Source organism: Triticum urartu, chromosome 4 (genome assembly GCF_003073215.2).
Source record: "Triticum urartu cultivar G1812 chromosome 4, Tu2.1, whole genome shotgun sequence".
NCBI classification, from domain to species: Eukaryota; Viridiplantae; Streptophyta; class Magnoliopsida; order Poales; family Poaceae; genus Triticum; species Triticum urartu.
In genome coordinates, this window is record NC_053025.1 from 388096326 (window position 1) to 388119944 (window position 23619).

General features: G+C 46.3%; 1 pseudogene; it reads left to right on the plus strand.

Annotated features, from left to right (window-relative positions):
- The first annotated feature begins 1158 nt into the window (after window positions 1–1158).
- Window positions 1159–19864, plus strand: LOC125551731 (annotated as a pseudogene).
- Window positions 19865–23619: the final 3755 nt, after the last annotated feature.

Sequence of the window (23619 nt, forward strand, 5' to 3'; positions counted from 1 at the left end):
AGAGAAAACATAACGCACGCTCTTAACTCAACAACCATCACTCAAGACAACAATAGGTCTGTCTCCTTTATTTTTGCGAGATATCATATTTATGTTGCCGCTTATCCCCCTTCTCACCCTCGTCGGCGATGGCCTCGGTGTTCACACAAAACAACAAAAAACGTGTGTTGAATATGGTTAATCCTAAGACATCTCTCTCTCCCTCTCTCCTCCCCCCCTCTCTCGCTTTCTCTCACTCTCGTTTTCTCTCACTCTCGCAATGAGAAATCTGTTGTTTTTCCCTACGACATTTTTCAGAGGTATGCATGTGTAGTTATCGATATTTTTCTTTTCCTTATATGATTATAGTGGGGTGTTTATTTGCAATCTGGATCGCCGCCGGTATGAAAAAAGGATCTTGCGCTATAAATTATAAGTTTGCTTCCATAACAATATTTTAAAAATATTTAACAGGTAAAATTAACATCATACTTAGATTCCACACATTTTTCTAATAAAATTTCATATATAATATGTTAAAATCGAAGTTACGGTTTAAAAGATACAAATAATTTAGAAAATCATTTGGTATAAGTCAAATATATTCTAAAATAATATTTAAAAATACTTAATTGGTAAAAATAATCTCATATTCATATTCTACATATTTTTTAATCAAATTTCATATATAACGTGTTCAAATCGGAGTTACGGTTTATAAGATATGGATGATTTTAAAAAGCATTTGTTTGACTTAAATATGATCTGCGGATGAATTACCTAAAACATCAGGGGGGTTTTCAAAAAATGTAAAATAACGGTTTGGGTGTGACTTAAACCGGATGGCGGGTTGATTTCAAGAAAAGACGGAGACTTTTGTGTAAAATATAAAAATAACGATTCGTTTTCACTTAAAACAAGACTGCGGATTGAATTCTCTAAAATAGAAGGACTTTTCTAAAAAATACCATGATGGACGAAAGAAAACCAATTTGCTTTATTATTATAGGTAAAGATAAAGATTAGGGAAAGATTCATAAATAAAGTTCTAGTATCTATTTTTATTTTTATTTTGAGTGCATAAAAACAATCAGATGGCCCATCGCCGGCCCAGCCCGGCTAGCAATTTCCTCGTCTACCTTGTCCACACCACACCACCAATCTCCGTGTCGCTGTCGCCGTTCTGTTCTTTCTTTCTCTTGTTCGTGTCTTTAAAGCCCGACTCGCCTCTCTCTCTCCGTCTCTGCCTCCTCTCCGAACCACCACCGCGCCCAGACGGCAGGCCCTCACCGTACTCTACTCCCGGCGGCGTGCAGCTGCTCTCTGCTGGTCGCGCGCTCGGCTCCCGCAACCGCCGCTCAATCCCGAAGCGGCTCTTCCCGTGGGACCTGCAGATTCTGTTGTTTGTCTGGCCGGCGTCGTCCGTTTCCCGGGCGCGACAAGAGAATCGGAGGGCCCGCGTGCTCGGAGCTACGAAGGCTTCGCCACGAGCGCCGCGGCGGAGCCTCGCCTGCATGGAGATTAAGGTTTTCCTCGCTTCCCTGCTCCCTCCTCCAATCTTTACATTTCTTCTCCGCTTAGGATGAAGCCGTTGCTGTTTGGTGGCGCGTCTTGCGTCCTCGTTGCGGTGTCGTGCTTCGGCCGCGGGCGCTTCCCTTCCGTGATCGCAAAGATTTTTAGGTTTGCTTAGCGTGTGTCCGTGCGGACGCGCCTCGTTGGAGAGCTTGGATTTCAGGATTTGGTTAGCGCGGCCCGGGGTTCTCCGCTTCGCTGCTCCATGCCGGGGAGGCCCGTGGCTTTGCTCCCGGCCTTGTGCGGGAGGTTCCCCATGAGTTTGATGGGGTGGCTGGCAGTGTATGTTGGTACTGGGCATGAGATTTGAAGAACGCAAGTGTCGGGGTCTTGGAAGTACGGATTCGCTCGCCATGGTGGCCCAGATTTGGGTGCTGTAAGCCTGTGGCGAGCGATTGAGAGTTACACACCGCCTAGGTTGACGGTAGGTTGTTGTCATTGTTCCCTGCTTGATGCCCGATAAGTAATTGGCAGTGCTACTTATATTGGGTGGTTCAATCTGCGACGACTGCAGTTTTAGTTGGAGAGATTGTTTCTGTATTCACTGAATCAATAGAGTTACAATGTGTATATATATACCCCGCAGGGAGAGAGCAAGTGCTCCTGGAAAAGTGGCACGCATGCCATGAGCGTTGCTAGATCCTAATATCTAGGAGAAGACTCAGTTTACAGACTTAACGTTACACACATACAAGTGACCGTTTAACACACACACACACCCCCACCCCCCCCCTCAGCCGGAACTCCGTTGGGTAGGACGTTCAGGCTGGCACGGAACTCGTGAAACACTTGAGAGCCACACGATCCCGGACGAAATGGAGATCAATCTCAATGTGCTTCGTTCGTTGATGTTGAACTGGGTTGGAGGCGAGGTAGGTGGCGCTGACATTATCACAATAGACCATAGTTGCTCTTGTGGGGGGACACTTGAGATCATGCAAGAGTTGTCGTAGCCAGCAGGACTCAGCAACACAATTTGCGACACCCCTGTACTCAGCTTCGGCACTGGATCTTGAGACAGTGGGTTGGTGCTTCGAAGACCAAGAAATGATGTTGTTGCCAAGAAAAACGCAGAAACCAGAGGTGGACTTGCGAGTATCAGGGCACCCGGCCCAATCAGCGTCTGTATAGGCAATGAGATCATGTGCGGGTGACTTGTAGAGCTGAATACCGTAATGAGAGGTGCCTTGGAGATACCGCAGGATGCGTTTCACTAACTGCATATGAGTGTCGCGTGGCTCATGCATGAACAGGCAAACCTGTTGAACGGCATAGGAGATGTCTGGGCGAGTGAGGGTGAGGTATTGCAGTGCACCGGCCAAGCTGCGGTAGTATGTGGGGTTGGAAAGCGGTGTACCATCGTGGATGGATAATTTGGAGGAGGTGTCAATAGGTGTGGACACAGGTTTGCAATGTAGCATGTTGGCATGGTGAAGGACCTCAAGTGTATACTGTTGTTGGCAGAGGAACAAACCGGAGGAATTGGGAGTAACCTTGATGCCAAGGAAATGATGTAACTCACCAAGGTCCGACATGGAGAATTCCTTCTTGAGAGAGGCGATGATGGAGTGAAGGGTGGCGGCAGTGTTGGCGGTGAGGATGATATCATCCACATAAACCAGAAGGTATGCAATGGTGTGTCCATAGTGGCGGATGAATAACGACGAGTCACTCTTGGAAGCACAAAACCCAATAGACAACAAGAATGCCTTGAACCGAAAAAACCACGTCCGAGGGGCTTGTTTCAAGCCATAGAGAGACTTGTTGAGGAGGCACACATGATCCGGGTGAGAAGAATCAACAAAATCAGCCGGTTGGGAGCAGTAGACAGTCTCCTTTAGATCACCATGTAGAAATGCATTTTTGACGTCCAGTTGGTGAATTGGCCACGAGTGAGAGGTGGCAAGACTGAGTACCACACGGATAGTGGCCGGTTTGACGACCGGACTGAATGTCTCATCATAGTCCACGCCCTCTTGCTGAGTGAACCCCCGGACGGCCCACCGAGCTTTGTAACGAGCCAAAGATCCATCCGTGTGAAACTTATGGCGAAAAATCCACTTCCCTGTAACAATGTTGACACCTGCAGGCTTAGGCACCAAAGACCAAGTGAAGTTATTAATTAAAGCATGATACTCTTCTTGCATAGCTTGCCGCCAATTTGGGTCCTTGAGGGCTGATTTGTACGTTGGAGGGATAGGAGAGAGTGGTGTGGTAGATGCATCAGCAAGAAAGAGGCGGCGAGGCATGCAGTAGCCGCGTTTGGCCCGGGTTGTCATCGTATGGGAATTACTTGGGGGCTGAGCTGGTTGTGCATGGCGTGGTAGTCGTGGCGGAGGGGGAGTGGTTGTGCATGCCTCAGATCCCGAGGAAGGCTGTTGGGGAACGTTGCAGAAAACAAAAATTTTCCTACTCGTTTCACCAAGATCCATCTAGGAGTTCATCTAGCAACGAGCCATCGGATGCATCTACATACCTTTGTAGATGGCGTGCGGAAGCGTTCAAAGAACGGTGATGATGTAGTCGTACACGACGTGATCCAAATTACCGATGACCAAGCGCCGAACGGACGGCACCTCCGCGTTCAACACACGTACGGGGCGGGAGACGTCTCCTCCTTCTTGATCCAGCAAGGGAAGAGGAGAGGTTGATGAAGATCCAGCAGCACGACGGCGTGGTGGTGGATGCAGGGCGTCACAGTAGCAGGGCTTCGCCTATACTACGAGGGAGAGACGTAACGGGGAGAGAGGGAGGCGCCAGGGGCTAAGGTATAAAGTCCCTCCTCTCCCCCACTATATATAGGGGTGCCAGGGGGGCGCCGGCCCTAGTAGATGGATCTACTAGGGGGGCGGCGGCCTAGGGTGGGGGGCTTGCCCCCAAGCAAGGGGCGCCCCCTCTTTAGGGTTTCCCCCAACCCTAGCCGCATGGGCCCTTGGGGTGGCGCCCCAGCCCACTATGGGCTGGGTTCCCTCCCACTTCAGCCCATGGGGCCCCCCGGGATAGGTGGCCCCACCCGATGGACCCCGGGACCCCTTCCGGTGGTCCCGGTACAATACCGGTGACCCCGAAACTTGTCCCGATGGCCGAAAACAGCACTTCCTATATATAATTCTTTACCTCCGACCTAATTCTGGAACTCCTCGTGACGTCCGGGATCTCATCCGGGAGACTCCGAACAACATTCGGTTACTGCATATAACATATCTTCACAACCCTAGCGTCACCGAACCTTAAAGTGTGTAGACCCTACGGGTTCGGGAGACAAGCAGACATGACCGAGACGACTCTCCGGTCAATAACCAACAGCGGGATCTGGATACCCATGTTGGCTCCCACATGCTCCACGATGATCTCATCGGATGAACCACGATGTCGAGGATTCAATCAACCCCGTATGCAATTCCCTTTGTCAATCGATATGTTACTTGCCTGAGATTCGATCGTCGGTATCCCAATACCTCGTTCAATCTCGTTACCGGCAAGTCACTTTACTCGTACCGTAATGCATGATCTTGTGACCAGACACTTGGTCACTTTGAGCTCATTATGATGATGCATTACCGAGTGGGCCCAGTGATACCTCTCCGTCATACGAAGTGACAAATCCCAGTCTTGATCCATGTTAACCCAACAGACACTTTCGGAGATACCCGTAGTCTACCTTTATAGTCACCCAGTTACGTTGTGACGTTTGGTATACCCAAAGCACTCCTACGGTATCCGGGAGTTACACGATCTCATGGTCTAAGGAAAAGATACTTTGACATTGGAAAACTCTAGCAAATGAACTATACGATCTTGTGCTATGTTTAGGATTGGGTCTTGTCCATCACATCATTCTCCTAATGATGTGATCTCGTTATCAATGACATCCAATGTCCATAGTCAGGAAACCATGACTATCTGTTGATCAACGAGCTAGTCAACTAGAGGCTTACTAGGGACATGTTGGTGTCTGCTATTCACCCATGTATTACGATTTCCGGATAACACAATTATAGCATGAATAAAGACAATTATCATGAATAAGGAAATATAATAATAATGCTTTCATTATTGCCTCTAGGGCATATTTCCAACAGTCTCCCACTTGCACTAGAGTCAATAATCTAGTTACATTGTGATGAATCGAACACCCATGGAATTCTGGTGTTGATCATGTTTTGCCCTAGGGAGAGGTTTAGTCAACGGATCTGCTATATTCAGGTCCGTATGTACTTTACAAATCTCTATGTCTCCATCTTGAACATTTTCACGAATGGAGTTGAAGCGACGCTTGATGTGCCTTGTCTTCTTGTGAAACCTGGGCTCCTTGGCAAGTGCAATAGCTCCAGTGTTGTCACAAAAGAGTTTGATTGGCCCCGACGCATTGGGTATGACTCCTAGGTCGGTGATGAACTCCTTCACCCATATTGCTTCATGTGCTGCCTCCGAGGCTGCCATGTACTCCGCTTCACATGTAGATCCCGCCACGACGCTCTGCTTGCAGCTGCACCAGCTCACTGCTCCACCATTCAACATATACACGTATCCGGTTTGTGACTTAGAGTCATCCAGATCTGTGTCGAAGCTAGCGTCGACGTAACCCTTTACGACGAGCTCTTCGTCACCTCCATAAACGAGAAACATTTCCTTAGTCCTTTTCAGGTACTTCAGGATATTCTTGACCGCTGTCCAGTGTTCCTTGCCGGGATTACTTTGGTACCTTCCTACCAAACTTACGGCAAGGTTTACATCAGGTCTGGTACACAGCATGGCATACATAATAGAACCTATGGCTGAGGCATAGGGGATGACACTCATCTCTTGTATTTCTTCTGCCGTGGTCGGACATTGAGCTGAGCTCAATTTCACACCTTGTAATACAGGTAAGAACCCCTTCTTAGAATGATCCATATTGAACTTCTTCAATATCTTATCAAGGTATGTGCTTTGTGAAAGACCTATGAGGCGTCTTGATCTATCTCTATAGATTTTGATGCCTAATATATAAGCAGCTTCTCCAAGGTCCTTCATTGAAAAACTCTTATTCAAGTAGGCCTTGATGCTGTCCAAGAGTTCTATATCATTTCCCATCAATAGTATGTCATCTACATATAATATGAGAAATGCTACAGAGCTCCCACTCACTTTCTTGTAAACGCAGGCTTCTCCATAAGTCTGCGTAAACCCAAACGCTTTGATCATCTCATCAAAGCGAATGTTCCAACTCCGAGATGCTTGCACCAGCCCATAAATCGAGCGTTGGAGCTTGCACACCTTGTCAGCATTCTTAGGATCGACAAAACCTTCCGGCTGCATCATATACAATTCTTCCTTAAGGAAACCATTAAGGAATGTCGTTTTGACGTCCATTTGCCAAATTTCATAATCATAAAATGTGGCAAGTGCTAACATGATTCGGACGGACTTCAGCTTCGCTACCGGTGAGAAAGTCTCATCGTAGTCAACCCCTTGAACTTGTCGATAGCCCTTAGCGACAAGCCTAGCTTTATAGATGGTCACATTACCATCCGCGTCAGTCTTCCTCTTAAAGATCCATTTATTTTCTATGGCTCGCCGTTCAACGGGCAAGTCAGTCAAAGTCCATACTTCGTTTTCATACATGGATCCTATCTCGGATTTCATGGCTTCCAGCCATTTTTCGGAATCCGGGCCCGCTATCGCTTCTTCATAGTTCGAAGGTTCACCGTTGTCTAACAACATGATTTCCAAGACAGGGTTGCCGTACCACTCTGGTGCGGAACGTGTCCTTGTGGACCTTCGAATTTCAGTAGGAGCTTGATCAGAAGTATCTTGATCATTATTATTAACTTCCTCTCTAGTCGGTGCAGGCACCTCAGGAACATTTTCTTGAGTTGCGCCATTTACCGGTTCAAGAGGTAATACTTCATCAAGCTCTACTTTCCTCCCACTTACTTCTTTCGAGAGAAACTCTTTCTCTAGAAAGGATCCATTCTTGGCAACAAAGATCTTGCCTTCGGATCTGAGGTAGAAGGTGTACCCAATAGTTTCTTTTGGGTATCCTATGAAGACGCATTTTTCCGACTTGGGTTCGAGCTTCTCAGGTTGAAGTTTCTTCACATAAGCATCGCATCCCCAAACTTTTAGAAACGACAGCTTAGGTTTCTTCCCAAACCATAATTCATACGGTGTCGTCTCAACGGATTTCGACGGTGCCCTATTTAAAGTGAATGCGGCAGTCTCTAAAGCATAGCCCCAAAAAGATAGCGGTAAATCGGTAAGAGACATCATAGACCGCACCATATCCAATAGAGTGCGATTACGACGTTCGGACACACCGTTACGCTGAGGTGTTCCAGGCGGCGTGAGTTGTGAAACTATTCCACATTTTCTTAAGTGTGTGCCAAATTCGTGACTCAAGTATTCTCCTCCACGATCTGATCGTAGAAACTTGATTTTCCTGTCACGTTGATTCTCAACCTCACTCTGAAATTCCTTGAACTTTTCAAAGGTTTCAGACTTGTGTTTCATTAAGTAGACATACCCATATCTACTCAAGTCATCAGTGAGGGTGAGAACATAACGATAACCACCGCGAGCCTCAACACTCATTGGACCGCACACATCAGTATGTATGATCTCCAATAAGTTGGTTGCTCGCTCCATTGTTCCTGAGAACGGAGTCTTGGTCATTTTACCCATAAGGCATGGTTCGCATGTGTCAAATGATGCATAATCAAGAGACTCCAAAAGTCCATCTGTATGGAGCTTCTTCATGCGTTTGACACCTATGTGACCAAGGCGGCAGTGCCACAAGTATGTGGTACTATCATTATCAACCTTACATCTTTTGGTACTCACACTATGAATATGTGTAGCAATACGCTCGAGATTCATTAAGAATAAACCATTTACCATAGGAGCACGACCATAAAACATATCTCTCATATAAATGGAACAACCATTATTCTCAGATTTAAATGAGTAGCCATCTCGCATTAAACGAGATCCCGATACAATGTTCATGCTCAAAGCTGGCACTAAATAACAGTTATTAAGGTTTAAAACTAATCCCGTAGGTAAATGTAGAGGCAGCGTGCCGACGGCGATCACATCAACCTTGGAACCATTCCCGACGCGCATCGTCACCTCGTCCTTCGCCAGTCTCCGTTTATTCCGCAGCTCCTGCTGTGAGTTACAAATATGAGCAACGGCACCGGTATCAAATACCCAGGAGTCACTACGAGTACTGGTAAGGTACATATCAATTACATGTATATCACATATACCTTTCGTTTTGCCGGCCTTCTTGTCCGCTAAGTACTTGGGGCAGTTCCGTTTCCAGTGACCCTTCCCTTTGCAATAAAAGCACTCTGTCTCAGGCTTGGGTCCATTCTTTGGCTTCTTCCTGGCAGCTTGCTTGCCGGGCGCGGCAACTTCCTTGCCGTCCTTCTTGGAGTTCTTTTTACCCTTGCCTTTCTTGAACTTAGTGGTTTTATTGACCATCAACACTTGATGTTCCTTCTTGACTTCTACCTCCGCTGATTTCAGCATTGAGAACAATTCAGGAATGGTCTTTTGCATCCCCTGCATGTTGAAGTTCATCACAAAGCTCTTGTAGCTAGGTGGAAGCGACTGGAGGATTCTGTCAATGACCGCGTCATCCGGGAGATTAACTCCCAGCTGAGACAAGCGGTTATGTAACCCAGACATGGTGAGTATGTGCTCACTGACAGAACTATTTTCCTCCATCTTACAGCTGAAGAACTTATCGGAGACTTCATATCTCTCGATCCGGGCATGAGCTTGAAAAACCATTTTCAGCTCTTCGAACATCTCATATGCTCCATGTCTCTCAAAACGCTTTTGGAGCCCCGGCTCTAAGCTGTAAAGCATTCCGCACTGAACGAGGGAGTAGTCGTCAACACGTGTCTGCCAAGCGTTCATAACGTCTTGGTTCTGTGGGACGGGTGGATCACCTAGCGGTGCTTGTAGGACATAATCTTTCTTGGCAGCTATGAGGATGATCCTCAGGTTCCGGACCCAGTCCGTATAGTTGCTGCCATCGTCTTTCAGCTTGGTTTTCTCTAGGAACGCGTTGAAGTTGAGGACTACGTGGGCCATTTGATCTACAAGACATAGTGTAAAATATATTTAGACTAAGTTCATGATAATTAAGTTCATCTAATCAAATTATTAATGAACTCCCACTTATATTAGACATCCCTCTAGTCATCTAAGTATTACATGATCCGGGTTAACTAGACCGTATCCGATCATCACGTGAGACGGACTAGTCAATGTCGGTGAACATCTTCATGTTGATCGTATCTTCTATACGACTCATGCTCGACCTTTCGGTCTTCTGTGTTCCGAGGCCATGTCTGTACATGCTAGGCTCGTCAAGTTAACCCTAAGTGTTTTGCATGTGTTCCGAGGCCATGTCTGTACATGCTAGGCTCGTCAACACCCGTTGTATGTGAACGTAAGGATCCATCACACCCGATCATCACGGCGTGCTTAGAAACGACGAACTTTAGCAACGGTGCACAGTTAGGGGAGAACACTTCTTGAAATTGTTATGAGGGATCATCTTATTTACTACCGTCGTTCTAAGTAAACAAGATGCAAAAAACATGATAAACATCACATGCAATCAAATAATAGACGTGACATGATATGGCCAATATCACATAGCTCCTTTGATCTCCATCTTGGGGCTCCATGATCATCTTGTCACCGGCTTGACACCATGATCTCCATCATCATGATCTCCATCATCGTGTCTCCATGAAGTTGCTCGCCAACTATTACTTCTACTACTATGGCTAACGCGTTTAGCAATAAAGTAAAGTAATTTACATGGCGTTTCTCAATGACACGCAGGTCATATAAAAGAATAAAGACAACTCCTATGGCTCCTGCCGGTTGTCATACTCATCGACATGCAAGTCGTGAATCCTATTACAATAGCATGAACATTCTCATACATCACATATAGATCATTCATCATTCATCACAACTTTGGCCATATCATATCACAAACCACTTGCTGCAAAAACAAGTTAGACGTCCTCTAATTGTTGTTGCAAGTTTTACGTGGCTGAATTAGGGTTCTAGCAAGAACGTCTTCTTACCTACGTTAAAGCCACAACGTGATTTGTCAACTTCTATTTACCCTTCATAAGGACCCTGTTCATCGAATCCGCTCCAACTAAAGTGGGAGAGACAGACACCCGCCAGCCACCTTATGCAACTAGTGCATGTTAGTCGGTGGAACCGGTCTCACGTAAGCGTACGTGTAAGGTTGGTCCGGGCCGCTTCATCCCACAATACCGCTGAAGCAAGAAAAGACTAGTAACGGCAAGAAAGTTGACAAATCTACGCCCACAACAAATTGTGTTCTACTCGCGCAAGAAGAACTACGCATAGACCTAGCTCATGATGCCACTGTTGGGGAACGTTGCAGAAAACAAAAATTTCCTACTCGTTTCACCAAGATCCATCTAGGAGTTCATCTAGCAACGAGCATCGGATGCATCTACATACCTTTGTAGATGCGCACGGTGCGGAAGCGTTCAAAGAACGGTGATGATGTAGTTCGTACACGACGTGATCCAAATCACCGATGACCAAGCGCCGAACGGACGGCACCTCCGCGTTCAACACACGTACGGGACGGGAGACGTCTCCTCCTTCTTGATCCAGCAAGGGGGAAGGAGAGGTTGACGAAGATCCAGCAGCACGACGGCGTGGTGGTGGATGCAGGGCGTCACAGTAGCAGGGCTTCGCCTATACTACGAGGAGAGAGACGTAACGGGGAGAGAGGGAGGCGCCAGGGGCTGGTGTATGAAGTCCCTCCTCTCCCCCACTATATATAGGGGTGCCAGGGGGGGCGCCGGCCCTAGTAGATGGCATCTACTAGGGGGGCGGCGGCCTAGGGTGGGGGGGCTTGCCCCCCAAGCAAGGGGGCGCCCCTTAGGGTTTCCCCCAACCCTAGCCGCATGGGCCCTTGGGGTGGCGCCCCAGCCCACTATGGGCTGGGTTCCCTCCCACTTCAGCCCATGGGGCCCCCCCGGGATAGGTGGCCCCACCCGGTGGACCCCCGGGACCCTTCCGGTGGTCCCGGTACAATACCGGTGACCCCGAAACTTGTCCCGATGGCCGAAACAGCACTTCCTATATATAATTCTTTACCTCCGGACCATTCCGGAACTCCTCGTGACGTCCGGGATCTCATCCGGGACTCCGAACAACATTCGGGTTACTGCATATACATATCTTCACAACCCTAGCGTCACCGAACCTTAAGTGTGTAGACCCTACGGGTTCGGGAGACAAGCAGACATGACCGAGACGACTCTCCGGTCAATAACCAACAGCGGGATCTGGATACCCATGTTGGCTCCCACATGCTCCACGATGATCTCATCGGATGAACCACGATGTCGAGGATTCAATCAACCCCGTATACAATTCCCTTTGTCAATCGATATGTTACTTGCCCGAGATTCGATCGTCGGTATCCCAATACCTCGTTCAATCTCGTTACCGGCAAGTCACTTTACTCGTACCGTAATGCATGATCCCGTGACCAGACACTTGGTCACTTTGAGCTCATTATGATGATGCATTACCGAGTGGGCCCAGTGATACCTCTCCGTCATACGGAATGACAAATCCCAGTCTTGATCCATGTCAACCCAACAGACACTTTCGGAGATACCCGTAGTCTACCTTTATAGTCACCCAGTTACGTTGTGACGTTTGGTATACCCAAAGCACTCCTACGGTATCCGGGAGTTACACGATCTCATGGTCTAAGGAAAAGATACTTTGACATTGGAAAACTCTAGCAAACGAACTATACGATCTTGTGCTATGTTTAGGATTGGGTCTTGTCCATCACATCATTCTCCTAATGATGTGATCTCGTTATCAATGACATCCAATGTCCATAGTCAGGAAACCATGACTATCTGTTGATCAACGAGCTAGTCAACTAGAGGCTTACTAGGGACATGTTGGTGTCTGCTATTCACACATGTATTATGATTTCCAGATAACACAATTATAGCATGAATAAAGACAATTATCATGAATAAGGAAATATAATAATAATGCTTTTATTATTGCCTCTAGGGCATATTTCCAACAGATGCGGTGGGGCAGCCGACAGGCGTGGGCGACGAGGCGGCAGGTGAGGCAGAGCCGACAGGCACGGGGGGCGAGGTGGATGCGGCGTGGGTGGTTGGTGGGGAGGGGGCGCAGCAGGCGAGGCAGATCCGGACGAGGAGGTGCGCGCCGCGGAATGGGGAGTGGAGGTGGGGTCGGCAGTGGATTGGCCGCAGGTGGAAGCGGGGGCGCGCGGTTGGTGGGGTGGCGGGGGTGGTGGGGTGTGGGGCCCGTACGAGGTTGTTGGGGGCGGCGGATCCGAGAGATCTGCTAAGGATCGGGTGCAGGCGAGCGGATCGGGTGCGGACGGTGACTCTGGAGCCGGTGCTGTGGGCGGGGTATAAGGAAATGAGTGTTCATCAAAAATGACGTGCCTTGACACAATAATGCACCGTGTGGATAAGTCGTAGCACCTGTAGCCCTTGTGTTCGAGGGGATACCCTAAGAAGATGCACATGGAGTGTGCGCCGGGGTGCCCAAGTCGACGGTGCCACAGATCCGACGTGGAGATGGTGAATGCCGGCGGTGGAGCATGGTTATTGCCGTAGAATGGATATAGGTCACCGTTGCTAACGGAGATCATGAGAACCCTCCGAGTTCGAAGATCCTTCACAAGAAAACCGCAAGGGTAAAATTCAACTGAGCAAGAATTGTCTTTAGTAAAACGACGAACAGAAATTAAGCTAGTGACAACATGAGGAGAAACGAGAACGTCGGTAAGGCAAAAGTCATTGGGAGGAAGAGAGGTGGAGCCAGTAGCCGCGACAGGTAAGTGGTGCCCATTGCCAACCAAGATGCTAGAAGGAACGTGCTTTAAAGAATAACTAGACCGGGTGAGGTTACCTTTATTGCCGGTGACATGAGATGACGCGCCGCTGTCGAAGTACCACTCGGGCACGGGAGCGGAGGGGAAACCACCATTGCTGTAGGCGGCGTTGAGCATGGCCGCGTGTTCCCATGACGAGGGAGGGTGCTGGTGGAACGGAGCGGCGGGCGCCAGCGGGGCGGGGAGGAGCGGATAAGCCTGCGCGTGAGAGCCCGGGCGCGGGTAGGGGATCGCCATCCCGTAGGGCGCGAAGTAGCCGGTGAAGGGCGACGCCAGGGGAGGAGCGGCGTGGCCGCGTCCAGTGTTGTCGCCGCGCCCACGGCCACGGCCACGGCCACGGCCACCACGGTCACCACCGTCGCGGTCACCGCATCCACGGCCAGGGTGCGGGAGCGGCTGGGGAGGAGCGGCCGGAGCACTAGTGGAGGAGCGATCCGTACGATCCGTCGGGGCACGGCCGCTCGTGCTGGAGCCGGCAGCAGAGGCACTGCCACCCGTCAGTGCGAACGCGGAGGCGCTCTCTTCGGCCGCGCGATGCTCCTGGGATTCCTCGGCCAGGACGACCCGAGAGAGGACGGTGTCGAAGGGCAGGTCCTAGTCACCAAGGACTACCCTGATCGTGTCGAGCCGCTTGTCGAGGCCGTGGAGAAATTGGGTGGTGAGATCCACCTCGGTGACGGCGCGGTCGATGTCGGCGAGGGCGTCGGTGAGGAGCTTCATCCGGCGAGCGTACTCGGAGACGGACAGGTCGCCCTGCTTGAGGTTGCGGTACTTGCGGTTGAGGATCATGAAGCGAGCGGCGCGATTGGCAAGGAAGTAGTCGCGGATCTTGTTGCAGAGGGCGAAGGTGGTCGTGGTGCGGACGACGTGATCACACATGGTGTCCGAAAGGGTGGCGTAGATCCAGAGAACGACATGAGCATCGAGCTCGAGGTAGGTGGCGGAAGCATTTGGCGGCGGCGGATGTTCGATGAGGTAGGAGACGCCGTAGCGGACGAGAACCATGAGGAAGAAGGTCTTCCATTTGTGATAGTTGTGATCTGCGGGGTTGAGAAGAAACTTGGTGTGGTTGGTGATATGGTCCTGGAAGATGGGAAGGCGGGGAGCGGGCGCCGGAGGAGCAGGGGGAACGCCGGCGTTGAACAGAGGGGCAAACTGGGTGCCGGCTGCGGGAGTGGTGCCGTTGAGGAGAGAGGGGGAGGTGCCGAAAACGAACGGCGGGGAGGAAGCAGTGGAGGAGGCCGCGGCAGGCGCCGTGGAAGAGGACGAGAGATCGCCGGGGGAGGTGGCAGAGCTCGTGGCGGCGGCGGTGGAGGAGGAGGTCGCGGCCATGGGGCGCCTGGTAACTGATACCAAGTTGGAGAGATTGTTTCTGTATTCACTGAATCAATAGAGTTACAATGTGTATACATATACCCCGAAGGGCGAGAGCAAGTGCTCCTGGAAAAGTGGCACGCAGGCCATGAGCGTTGCTAGATCCTAATATCTAGGAGAAGACTCAGTTTACAGACTTAACGTTGCACACACACAAGTGACCGTTTAACAGTTTTGCTTTTTTTTTAAGCATTCTACAATTGTGAGTCATGTCCTCCTCAGCAGTGGTTATACAATATGATATGCATTGCCTTTATTTGCTTCCAACTTCGTGTTTACACTCTTTTTTTGCCATGTAAATTATAATTTGCTCGCTCACTAGGCTTTGTTGACTTTTGGAGCTTGGAAGGTCACAGTTTGATGGTCCATGTTGTCCTGCTTACAGTTGCATTTTATCTTTAATATCATCGCTGGGAGCTTGCCGTGAACTAGCATTTTGCAAATTATTTTGTGTACCTCTCAAAACTTAACCACTTTTGTGAAAGCATTTCGTCCTCAGTCTTGTGAGGTGGATTTGATGGACGTGGGTTACTTATGGGGCCTAAGTTGAACTCTGGACGTGTGTTACATATTTCCGCCAAAGTTGCTCATCCTGTATGTAGTAAACTATTTCTGCTCAATACTTTCCTGTTGAGTGTGGTGTTCTATCGCTGAAGGTATAATAGTGATGCATCACACGATTAAGCTAGTATACAAGAACTCTAATAGAAGTACCCAGGCCTCAAAAATTTCATGTGTTGAATTTCTTTTGAATAGCTGTTTTCTCTCACCAATGTCCTGAATGAGATCTGTTAACGACGTACCCTTCTGGCTCATATACTTAAAAACAAGCCATTGTAGTTACTAATGTTGATTATATACATGTTTTCTTAATCAATTTAAATATGTGATCTATCTCAACAAATTACTTTTTTTTCTTCTGATTTTGGTAGATGGAGTCACTTGAACTCAAAGACAATGGTGAAAACCAACCATCTTTAGAAGCTTCTATTGCTTCAGATGTGATATATGACAAAGCACCTGTATGTCCACACATTGGAAGTGAATACCAGGCAGAAATCCCCAATCTGTCCACAGAGGTTGAGCGCCATCGGCTCATGACCAGCACACCAGAAAGCATCGTACTTGGTTATGATTACCTTGGTATGATTGGGTTAGCTATACCAATCATGTGGGTACCAAGTGAAGTCCATAAGGAGGACGATTTGCGAAGGCAGCATTCTTCAGAATCCGAAGCAAGAGCTAGCGACCAAGGCGAGGATAGTCAGGTGACCTCAATTTACCCAATCAGAAATAATACAAATGCCCATGATTCAACATACCAGGATCAACATTCAATGCTGCCTGTTAATCAGATAGAATCTTGCATCAATCAAGCACATGATGAGAACTTGGCTCCATTCTCTACTCAAGAAGGTCCAGGTTTTATCAATAAGTCGTTGACCCAGCAAGGGGAAATCGAGCAATTTACTCCATTGCCTGGTTTGCCCAGTTCGCTTTGGAGTGGTACTGAGGCAGAATGTTTTATTCTCGGGCTCTACATTTTCGGCAAAAATCTAAGCCTGTTGAGCAGGTTTCTTGGTAATAAGACCGTTGGGGATGTACTCTCATACTACTATGGAATGTTCTACAAAATAAATGCTTATAAAAGATGGTCGGACTGCAGAAAAGCAAGAACTATGAGATGCATTATTGGGGAACGCGTCTTTACAGGTTGGCGGCAGCAGGAGATTATATCTCGTTTGAAATATGTAATCCTGGAAGGAGTTCATGATTCATTGGTCGAGGTACATTGCAAATGTAGGCCATAGAAATAATTTTGATCTCTTTTGCCTTTAGTTTTCGTTTGCTGGTTAATTAGTGAAAGGGAACAATATGAAATTATCCCCACGATCAGATGAGTTCTGTCAGTTTGACTCTCACTTTGAACACTTTTTTGTGTACATTCTAGCATTCACTATGTCCTTCTGTGGCTAGATTTGTTTTCCTCATTTCTCTTTTAACTTAGATTGTCCGAAGGAACGGTTTGTGCAAAGTCCAATTGATATGTACTACTCAATTTTCTAATTTTGATGTGCAATATTAAAAAAAAATCTCTCACTTGTCTTTGTCACTTTTCTTCTGGTGTATTTTTCTTTTTTTCTCTCTGTTGATGTCGAAGAGTTGTTGCTGGTGCTGCACATATGGTTATTCTTTAAAGATGCCATTGCATGTATGTCTTTGAAGGGAAGTAGGGAACCAATCCATTGAAGTCATCAATTCCGTTTTCCCCAGTTCTCGAGTTTTAAAATCTTCTCTTTTGAGATTATCTCTAGTTCGAGCTTTTGGTTCCACTTGCATTGTTCAAAATAGCACGTTTGATCTAGATTTTTCTTCATTTTATACTACTCCAAATCTCCATAGTTCAGGCAGCTGAGTCTGTTTAGTGCTCTACTTCACTTGTATATCAGTATATCTGACTACTCTGATGCAGTTTATATAGATGGTCAGTTACGATTATGAACCTGAAACCTGAAAACCAAAGCCATTGCAGGTGCTTGGTATTGTTTAATCCATTTGGCTGTCCTGATTTCTTCTTATTTTTCTAGCTTTAATTATGTACTTGGTATTGTTTAATCCGTTATTCCCAGGACAAATAAACGAGTGAAATCGTGTTGATCCAAAGCCAAAAAACAAATCTATTCTTTCATCATCCATTTCCATATGCATTATATTGCTTTGTTTTTACCAGGAATTGTATTGCTTTCGTCTGTTGCAGATTTTCAAATCTTTCAACGCCGGACAAGCATCTTTAGAGGATCTTGTCTTGGCTATAAAATCCTCTGTTGGAACAGAAGCTTTTGTGGAGGCTGTTGGAATTGGTAAAGGGAAGCATGATTTGACTGGATATGTTCTGGACCGATCTAAACCAAACCAAGCTCTTTCTGTTCACCCTGACATGCCTACAGGCAAAGATTGTTCCTTGCTTGCTTCGGAAGATATAATTAAGTTCTTAACAGGTGGTTTCAGAATAAGCAAGACAAGATCTAATGAACTTTTCTGGGAAGCTGTCTGGCCCCGTTTGCTTGCAAGAGGGTGGCGTTCAGAGCAGTCAAAAGATGTCAGAACAACTAAGAATTGCCTTGTGTTTCTTGTGCCAGGTATCAAAAAATTCTCAAGAAGGAAACTCACTAAAGGCACTCATTATTTTGATTCTGTCAGCGATGTTCTTAAGCGAGTTGCGGCGGATCCCGTTCTTCTTGAGGTAGAAGTTGGCGGAGCGGACAATGGTGTTACTGCTGAGCAGTGTGGATATGCTACAGACATGAGTCTGAACCATGATGGTCCTTTGGATGGATATCAGGAGCTTCCAAAGTTCACAATTATCGATACTACCTTGGTCCAAGGGGAAGAGCCCTTCAGAGTCAGAGAGCTGAGGAAATTACCACCTGATGTAAATGTCCATTTTGGTCCTTCACGTCATTCTTATAATACTGTGAGTGTCAGTTCTTCAGAGGAGCAAGATGCGGAAGATCAATCATCAGATGACCAGGCAGATTGTCGACAAGTTACAGCTGATGTGGATGATGCCGAAATAGTTTCAGTATGCCATGCAGGCAAAGAAAACCAAGTCAATTCATTGCAAAACATGTTGGCTGCACCATCCTCGAGTTTTCCAGTCAATGGCCATTCTTCTAATGGCAGTATTGAAAAAACTGATATGACATGCCTCTTTGGTCCCAAAACAAAAACTGAAAGGCTCAAGTATTTAACCCCAGTGTCAAAGCACAGAAGCTTATCCAGCTGTAGCAATGATCAGACCAGTCAGCACAGCTTTTCTTTCTCAAAAGGACATGGTTTAGAGAGAAAGAAAATCAAGCCGCTGTGGACTTCAACAAAACCAACTGCAGCTGATGTCAGTGAAAATTTTCGGACTAAAATAATTGCGAGATATTCCACGAAGGAGAAGCCATGCGAGCAGATAACGGTTGCATCAAACTCTTGTACCACTGACAGATCAAACGAGAAGGTGAATGTGTCCAGTTTAAACGAGGACAAGTCATCTGAGTGCAAGGTCGAGGTGGTTCCTGAAGTTCGTTCAAAGATCAGAACCGCTGAGGCAAGTTACCAAAGGGGCGCAGGTTACTATTTTGGTTAAACCGGAGACATCACTAGATGATAAGACAAGCACGAGGGTATGTGTCGCTTCATCAGACGATCATGGTTACATGAAGGCTGAGGAAGGCCTTGCCATTTCAAACAGCGATTGTGTCCATGATGTTTCAGAGGCAACAGGACAACCTTCTAGCCTGCAACCTGATCTAGCTTCACAGGTGAAGTCTCGGAGGCATGGAACCAGGAACAGACCTCCAAGTGCAAAAGCTTTGGAAGCACTTGCCTTGGGGATCCTTGGAGAAAAGCGTAAGGGTGACCCCAAAAACCCTGGGACAAGCAGCCCCCCAGAGCTCGCAAATCCTTGGTTTGTACGCCTACAAGCAGTGGCACAGACAAGTCCAGCATGGAGGTTGATTTGCAACAGTGAACAGATTGTTACATGTTTCTTGGTGCAAAAAAGGAAAAAGGGCACCATATTGACATTGTGGATGATCAATATCAAGTGGAACATTAGGTCTTCAACTTCAACTAGACTTGACGCGAGTTGTCTGCATCGATCTTCCCTTATGAGGCACCTTGCACTTTGTGATTCGTAACATTTACAATGCAATGGCCAACTGGTGGAGTAGCTTATTAAGTTGTATGCCTATGTAGTCTTTGCAAAACGCAACTTGTACTCAATTTATTATGGATCGGAGGGAGTAGTAGCCAATTTATTACTCCGTCGGTCCCAAAATAAGTATCTCAACTTTGTACTAAGCCTCAGACACTTATTTTAGGACAGAGGAAGTATGTGCTTACATGATATACACTAGACCGTTGTAGGCGCGCGTTGCTACGCCCATCTATTTTGGCACTATAATATTATGATGGATGCAACTATATGTAAATGTAGTAGCTTGATGGTGTGATATAACTAAGGGTAATATTGCAATCATGTATAAGTTATAAGTTGATTATTAGTTTTTGTAGGATTATGTTAGATGGTAAGAAGATTGGTACCAGTTTGATTTTGTGGTTCTAAACAACGGAAGAAGGAGGAAACAAGAGAGGCAAAGAAGAAAATGTATGGATTATTTTTTCAGTAATGTATGGAATACTATAATAACTGCAGTAAATCGGTCATAAAAAATTATTCCAACAAAATCGTAACGATGCCCAGCTGGTGAATATCTTAATTGGCAACTCATGTAGCAGAAGACAACCATATGCCGAAGTATATATGATGTCCGCATTACAGATATAACACAGCTATGCCAACTTCTACTCCTGCTTAGTGAACTTCTGCTTCCAATAGACTGACGGGTGTACCTCCTTCCTACATCCGTCATCATTTTATTTTCAGGTAAGCAAGAGCAGTTTTGTTCCCATGGAACACATCGTACAGAATGCTAATCCTGTACGGATATATTCACATGTAACGCTCATTTGTTAGCGACTCATGTGATGATCGACAACTGCTACCTGGATCCATTGACACCCCATGTAAAAGTGACTATCGAATAGATACAGTGATAAAAAGTATAGAATGTACAAGAAAATTTATATGGTTGGACACTGCTGTGGCATCCAGAAAATTAGAGGTGGTGCAGGCACATTTCTTTCTTTGCAACAACAAAACCTCACAAATTCTAAGCTTCCGGATAGTGTTCAGTGCAGCTGTACAATTCAGTTATGTGTGTCAGCGCCATACAGCGAGCACCTGTAGCTACTATTGCATATGATGAATCTGCATATATCATACATTTCTAGAAAGCTAGGAACATGAGAGAATTAATACACCACTAAGCATTTGAAAGAAATTTCAAAGATAACTGAGCATAGTCATGTTTGAAGCACGGATGCCTTAACATAGCAAGAGATTACAAGGATTAGTGATTACTCTAAGTTAAACTCTGCACTTTAGCAGAGAATACTGCAGCAAACCAACAAGTGATAGCATTACCAATCTGGGCAACTGCCAAATGCGGGGACTGAAACATTATACTCTCAGGCAACAAATCATTGAAGTTCAAAACAGTGTCTCATCTTCCAAATGGTTAGTCCCTAAAACTTCTAATCTAGCAGAACCAGCCAATCTAGCAGAACCGATATCAAATCTGTCAAGATAGAGAACATGCATTAATTTTGTAGTACAGAGAACAGTATCAAAAAGAAAATCTAGCATCATTAGATGAATAATTAGGGGGAATGGGGAGGTATGAACAAGGGACAACAAGAAGAACAGTAAAGATGAATTACCGATCTATATTTCTCCTATGGCTGCCAGAGAAGGTTCTGCGTAAGTGAGGGGAGTGAGGAAGGAGCAGCAGGACGATGGATATTATATGGACCCCCGTGGACGGGAGGAAGAGGTGAATCGACATTGGTAACTGACCTTCAATTATCAGCCAACGGAGAGTGCGCGCATCGATTGACATTTAATAGACCCTGATTTACTTCCTCAATCAATTGACGGCGATTCAACTCCAAACAACAACCGAAGGTTCGCTGTTCCGCCACTGCTCCATTGAATTCCCAGTGACGCGACCTGACGGACGGTTAGATGCACCTGTCACCGCCCAGCGCCCGGCGGAGTCGCTCGGCAAGCCGACCCCCCGATGCGAGCCACCGGCGCCAAGCGTCGGCCGCCACGCGAAAGTTGCCCATGGTGGCCGCAATGCGAAGCGGTTGCTGAAAGAATCGACAAATTTTATTTTTATAAGGTAAACCACGTAGGAAGGATACTAAAAGCCCATTGGGCCGAATTTCACCAGGGACGCCGAAAAAAACGGCCAGAGCAGCGGCCCAGGACGGTTCGTGCTTGATAACAGTGAACTAAGCCTGATTAGTGCGATTCACAACAAATCTGACGATTGAGAATGCCCCAAGTTGATGATCCGACGGCTGAAAACGCTAATGGTCCGAGAGGGCAGGAAAAGTGCTCAGTTGTAATGTATTTAAATGTCCCATCATGCTTTGGTTGATAACTCGTCTTGGTCTCGGCCCAAGATCTCCAAGACCACATATACAACTTATATATTCAGTTTTTTTAGATAAACAGCGTAGCTTTATTAGATACCAAAGGTTCAGGGATACATAAATGATCTGGAGGCGCGAGAAGCCACATATGACGCCCAACATCTAGGGTTGAGCCCATTTTAGCTAATCTATACGACTCCATTACTGCTACGCTGCTCATGGCTAAAGGTCACTACCAGAAAACAGACTTTTCCCCACGGCTAAGAACCCACAGGAAAAAGCCAAATCCCGTCAGGAAAATATTTCCTGACTGTACCCGACAGGAAAATTTCGCCAGGAATAAAACGACAGGGAAATCTTTTAATGCCTGACGGCCAGCCGACAGGAATTATTTTCCTGACGGTTATTCCTGTCGGCTACCCTCAGGAAAATCTTGATGCCGTCAGGTTTATAGGTAGACTTATTGTGACGGCCAGCCTACAGGGAAAATGGCACGCAGGAAAATGAATTATGTTGAGCATGTATTTTTCTTTCTTTAGGATCAATGTTGAGCATGTATCTGACAAATCCATATCCTTCTATAATTACAAATTTATTAGCACATATCAATGGTCCACGTATGATCCCATTAAGTGAAAATCCACATCATATCTTCGTACAAGCATCCAAAACCAGTATATACATAGCACGTATCCATGCATGATTGAACATCTGGTAGATGACATCTGAAAATTTTAATTGCTGTTGTTTTATTTGCTCGACAGCAGTAACATGTCAGTTGTACGCATACATGCCACCGCCACCCAAAACAATAAGACTCATGTTTCTAAGTCCACTGGTTCATGATCTGGAGCATCATCTACACCTTCATAAGTTTCTAAGTCACCTTAGGCTACCACCATGTTCTCAACATCATTGTTGCCTTCGCTGTTGCCATTGCCGACGTGGTCGCCCATAGCACCATCCTCCAAGCTAACAGAGGATAACTCGGTGTTCCCTGCAAAGTCATGTACACAAGTAACGGGAATAATATTGGAAAGAGAAGGAGATGATGACCAACATCTTTCACCATATGAGTTGTTATCCGCTTAACTCTTTCAAGTTTCATCTTTTAGCATATCTATACAATATATCCTACAGCCCCATGAAACATATATTTTATATTTTAAAGTGGCTCCAAAAGATAATCTGGTCCACTTGATGATAATTTAGCTAATCAAGGACTAAAAAAGGATGTTCATTTAGTTTTTCTTTGTAAATCTTAGATATGGCATATGGCAGCAATGCAATCATTAGATGTTATACTACATCTTGGTGCTTTATAAAATAATGGATAGGATTAAACAATACTCACTGGTAGCTTCATGTTCGACCTTGTGCCCACTAGGACGACATTCTTAACGAGGTCCTGCCCTTTTTGCCCTGATGAAAAATGTGCAATCTCAAGATTCCAATCAAGAATAGATGATTTTGTTCAGAACAAGACTAAAGATTTCTGGAAAAGCAGAGTATACTTGTAGCCAGCGGAATAACAGTTTATCTAAAAAGATGACCAAGAAGGCAAGAACTTAAGAGATTGCATAATCCCCTAATTTTAGATATATAGTAAATTCAGCTTCATCTAAACTAACATGATGGGTGAAGATTGTAATTCAAGGAAGTAAAATAAATTA